We start from the raw sequence: 6074 nt of genomic DNA on the forward strand, positions 1-6074 counted from the left end.
TTTCTTGGAAGTCCTACTACCACGCTCAGTGAAATTCAGGTATCTGAAATATTAAATCCTGAAATAAGACCTCTTTTCATTTGTTACCTTCATCGTCATCATTATTGTTTGCAAAAACATACTCGGAAGTTTTGAAAATCAGGCGTCTGTGTTTGATTCCCCTTTGACAGAACAACCGCTGAACTGTTCATTATTGTTACTGTCCCTTTAAGATAATAGGTCAGCTGACCTGTGACGTGTGGAGGGGCGGGGCTACGGGGCTACTAGCTAAAATCTTGGCGGAGCGTTGATGTTCATTTTTGATGCTATCGTTTAGTTATTTGAAGGCGCGTCATCTTGATAAAGTGCCATAGCTGACCAGCCACAGCATGAAGACGCTATGGGAAAGAGTAATAGAAGCTGGGTTAAGAGGAGAGGCGACTGTTAGCGAGCAGCAGTATGGTTGCGTGTCAGGAAAGAGCGCTACAGACGCCATGTTTGCTTTGAGAACGTCGATGGAGGAGGTCCGAAGGAGTCGCTGTGTCTTTGTGCATTTAGAAAGCGTGTGACGGGGTGCCGAGAGAGGAGGTGCGGCAGAGAATGTGCCCCTTTTCCACCACGTGCTACCGGCTCAACTCGACTCGCCCTTTTTCCGTTTTCCATTACTGGGAAGTACCGGCATTTTGGTAACTGTCGCCACTCTCCCGGTGCCACCTTTGCCAAAACTCAATGCAGACCTCTGATTGGTCAGAGCAATGCGTCACTGCGTCATTTTGCGTCATGCGTCATCAACAAGCGCATGGGCTTTCGCCCGTATCGAAGCGGTCGAAGCGGAGTCATCTTAAAAGTACGTTTTGATATTGAAAACCAGGCGTCGCTATGACGACCAGCTACACCGAGACGGGGGTACTGTTACGCTAATGGAAAACGACACAGAAGCGAGTCGAGTGGAGTTGAGCCGGTACCATGGAGTGGAAAAGGGGCACAAGAGTGGTGACGGATATGTATGAGAGCAGTGGGACAGTGGTGAGGTGAGCAGTAGGCGCCGTGTTGGGAGGGTTACTTTTAAAATGTATTCCGCTACAGATTACAGAATACACGTCATGGAATGTAATTTGTAACGTGTTAGATTACTCGGGGCGAGTAACGTATTCTAAATACTTTGGATTACTTTAATATTTTCTTCCATTTTGTGTAACAGTATATGTAGCATTCACACAATGCTACTTACTTGAGTAGACTGTTCTGTTTCTTCTATTGTATCAGCTGGCTGAATGCATTTGAGTCACCTTAAATATATATTAACAAAGGGTAGAGGAGTATGGAAACACAAAAGATGTATGATTTTTTTTATCTAGTAAAAAAAAGAAAAAGAAGAGAACTTTTCCATGTCCCTTTCTTTATTTCCATAGCTGTTAGAATGAAAAAACTGTTGAGCTAACATTTAGGTATCGCTTTCACTGCATTTTGTGTCGCAATCCTCTTAAAATAAGAATGGCACCAAAGAAAAAAAAAATAAGTAATCCATTCATTTCAAGAATGTAACTGTATTCTGAATACCATGAATTTAAATTGTAGCTGTATTTGAATACAGTTACTCATATTTTGTATCCTAAATACATAACGCCGTTACATGTATTCTGTTACTTCCCAAACACCGGGTAGGAATGACGGATGGGTTCAAGGTGGAGGTGGGATTACATCAAGGATCGGCTCTGAGCCCTTTCTTGTTTGCAATGGTGATGGACAGGCTGATGGACGAGATCAGGCAGGAGTCTCCGTGGACTATTATATTTGCGGATGACATTGTGAGCTGTAGTGAGAGTAGGGTGCAGGTTGAGGAAGGCCTGGAGAGGTGGAGGTATGCACTGGAGGGAAGAGGAATGAAAGTCAGTAGGAGCAAGATTTTCATTGGGAGTGATGAAAAAGGACAGGATTAGGAATGAGTATATTAGAGGGACAGCTCAGGTTGGACGGTTTGGAGACAAAGCAAGAGAAGCAAGATTGAGAGGGTTTGGACATGTGTGGAGGAGAGATGCTGGGTATATTGGGAGAAGGATGCTGAATATGGAGCTGCCAGGGAAGAGGAGAAGGGGAAGAGGAGGTTCATGGATGTGGTGAGGGAGGACATGCAGGTTGCTGGTGTGAATGAGGGAGATGCAGAGGACAGGAAGAGATGGAAATGGATGATCCACTGTGGTGACCCCTAACAGGAGCAGCCAAAAGTACTAATAGTAGTAGTAGTAGTTGTTATCTTGATAAAGTTCCATTGTTGGACTGTAGCACCTCTGAACGCAACTCTCACTTCAATATGAAATACATGCAATAAACAGGACACCTGCTCTAACGTGTTTTGGTCTTTAGATGGGTAATTTTGTCCACATGATGAACAAAAAAGTAAAATGTTTCATCATCTCACTGTTGGGTACAGAAGAATAATTCTGGGTAAGTAAATCAAATCTTTGGATATGTATACAACATGTCGACATGGTACACAGCTGAGGAGGTCATAAATCCTGCACCAAGTTTAATTCAGACTGAATTTGAATTGGCTCAACTGGTGCGGTGGCCCCCTATTGAGCCCCTAAGACTTGTGGGTATAAAACCAGGCAAAGATTCACTCTGAATGGGGATTACTGCCCTTGCCAACATGAACGACAGCCAAAATTTAAAGTTACAATGCATGAAATTCTGATTTTTATTTTTTATTTGTTTGGGGTGGGGGGTCAGTCCAGTTTCGCTGGCTCTGGATCTTAGACTTGTTGCAGGCAGGGAAGATGTTGGCTTTTATATTGTTGAACCAGTGAGACTAATCTGCCTCTTTGTATTCTGCCCACACCAGCAGTTAACTGAGACATAGAGAGATGTGGACAGAAGTATAATGACTCTTGTCTTGGTGGCTTTAGTGAATTTATTCTTATTTGAAGGTCAGACATAACGAGAGAATTAGTTAGATAGATAGATAGATTATTTTATTAGCCACACGACCAAGGCCGGTGGAATTTGTTTTTGGCACGCTTTACACTGCAGCACAATACATACATAGACAACAACAGACACTCCACACATATTATCACGAAAAATACAGCTACACAATAACAGAAATAAACATATCAGGCATAACAGGTGAATGATGGTATTTATGCCAATGGCGTGCGAGGAGGGACTATAGGGAGGAATTCAGAGTCCTGATGGCTAGGGGGGGAAAACTGTTTGCAAAGTGTTTAGTTTTAGTTGACAGTGACCTGTAGCACCTCCCAGAGGGAAGGAGCTGGAAGAGGTGACGAGCAGGATGTGAGGGGTCAGAGGTGATCTTCCCTGCTCGCTTTACAGTCCGGTTAGTATGTAGAGATTCAGCTGAGGGGAGGGGGTTGCCTATGATTTTGGATTCCTTGTTGACAATCCGCTGCAGTTTTTTCCGTGTTTGACTGTCCGTGCCGCTGTACAATACTGTAACACTGTAATACTATAATAGCAGATGTTATGATGGACTCGATAATGGCTGAGTAAAACAGAATGAGAAGTTGATGTTTGATCCGGTAATTTTTGAGCTGCCTAAAGTAAAGTCGCTGTTGAGCTTTTGCAACGATGTGTTCAGTGTTAGTTTTCCACTTCAGGTTATTGCTGATGTATGTTCCAAGGAGTTAAAAAGAGTCGTTGGTGGCGATGGGGTCTCCGTTCATTTGTATGGGTGGTTTTGGGATTCGGAATGCATCGGAAGTCAATAATGAGTTCTTGGGTTTTGGCTGTATTAAGCAGAAGATTGTTGTTTGCGCAGCAAGTGACAGCTTGGTCTACTTCAGTGCGGTACTGGGTTTCATCATTGTTGGAGATGAGGCCTAAAATGGTGTGTCGTCTGCGTATTTTATTATTTTAACAGAACTGTCTGTGGATGTGAGGTGGGTGGTGTAAAGTGGAGAAGAGCCAGGGGGAGAGAACAGAGCCCTGAGGAGCACCTGTGCTGAGGGTAAGAGGGTGTGAGGTTAGGTTATTAACCCTCACCCTCTGTGGCCTGTTCCACAGGAAGCTCCGAATCCAGTGGCATATGGCTGGGTCAATGTTCATATCCAAGAGTATGGTAAAGAGGTTGAGTGGGTTGATGGAGTTGAAGGCGGAGCTAAAGTCTATGAACAGGATGCGTGCGTAGGTGTTTGGTGAGTCCAGGTGTTGCAGGGTATGGTGCAGGGCTATGCTAACTGCATCCTCAACAGACCGGTTGGCTTGATAGTCGAAGTGATATGGGTCCATCATTGGGGAGGTGCAAGATTCCAAATGTGACAAAACGATGCGCTCAAATGCTTTCATGGCCACAGAAGTTAGGGCAACTGGTCTGAAGTCATTGAGGCAGGTAATCTTTGAGGTCTTTGGCACAGGAATGATGGTAGAGAGTTTGAAGCACTGTGGGACTGTACATTGACTTAAAGAGGTGTTAAATATGGTGGAAAATATTGGGGCCAGTTGTGCTGCACAGTGGCTCAACAAAGCAGGACTGATGCCGTCTGGCCCTGCTGCTTCCCTAATGTTCAGCTTTTTGAATGTTGCTCTCACCTCATCCTCCTGGATGCAGAAGGGTGGCATTGGAGAAGGAGTAGGGGGGATGGCTGGTGGAATAGGTTTTTCCAACCTTGCTAAAACATATTTAATTTATTTGGGAGGTGATGGTCATTATCTGGAGGGGAGCAGGGGTGTTTTTTGTAATCTGTCATTTCCTCAAGTTTTTTTCCTTATTGCTCTGGAGTTACTGAAGGAGAATTGTTGTTCGAGTTTTGTTGCATAGCTGGACTTTGCTTTTCTTATTGCAGCACACAACTTATACTTGGCTGCTCTGTACTGATCCCTGTTACCGTAATTGTATGTCCAGTTCTTTTCTTTGTGTAGGAGGTGTAACTCTTTAGAGAACAAGGGTTTTTTATTGCCGTAAAATGTCACGGTTTTGGTAGGGATGCACATTTCCTCGCAGAACTTGATATATGACGTCAGTGGGTTCATCCAGGGAGTTGCAAGCTGCACTAAATATATTCCAATGAGTGCATTCAAAACACCCTCGAAGCGTTTCAATGGCAACCATGGACCAGGACCTGACAGATTTGGATGTTTTCTTGATGGAGTTAAGCATTTGTTTGTATTTGTTTTTGCCATATTTACACGTTTTATATTCTAATAAGACCGTGACGTGGTCCCCCAGTCAGAAGGCCCATAATCTGTCCCCGCGGGGGTCATCCTGTAAGCTATTCTCTCACATGGCATCCAGGGTTTGGCCATTAGCCACAACTCAGTTAAAAATTCAACCGAGTTTGTTTGAAATGCCTGTGAGGGTCGCCGCAGGACAAACAGATGCATGTATATCACGACGGTGTAGAAAAGATAAGAGTTTCTAAAATGTAAGTCAGAATTAGATTTTTCCAATATCAAGCCATCAAACTGAATTAATGCTAGCTTTTATCATCACTTCTGTAAGTTTAAAAAAAATATGTAAAGGTGAAATTCTGAAGATGGTCGTTTTTGTTTACCCTGCTGACAGTTGAGGTGCTGCTGACCGTGTTGGTGTTTGGCCGATTGGCTTTGGTTTTAAATATGCTAGCAATTTCCATTTTTATTTGTACAGCCCCATATCACAAATTACAAATTTGCCTCAGTGGGCTTAACAGCAACACAACATCCTGTCCTTAATAAAATAAAAAAGGACATTTATTTTGCATGTATACCTTCTATATCTTTGGGATTGTCACTGTAGCTGAAGAGAAAAAAAAGCCAACCTTGAACTTTTGTGTATTTTCTCATCAGTGATACTGAGAATAGTGTTGAACTTGTCTGCTTGTCCGGGCAACCAGGCAAAAGTGCAATCTGAGATAAGATTTGTCCCTCCCAGGCGGGTGGCAATGTAGGGTCACTTGTCAGGGCTTCCAGGCTCACCCGGGTTCAAAGGTCACACGGTCAAACACACAACACTTTTTATCAGGAGATGCTGCATAGGCCTCCGCCGACAGTGATCTACATAACTGTATTGGCACCGTATTTTTACAGTGACCAGGGTGTGACGGGTCTGCAGTGATGTTGCCTGCCCATTTCCTGAGTCTGGAGGTGTATAAGTCCTG

The sequence above is a fragment of the Lampris incognitus genome, chromosome 9 (assembly GCF_029633865.1).
Source record: "Lampris incognitus isolate fLamInc1 chromosome 9, fLamInc1.hap2, whole genome shotgun sequence".
Classification (NCBI taxonomy): Eukaryota; Metazoa; Chordata; class Actinopteri; order Lampriformes; family Lampridae; genus Lampris; species Lampris incognitus.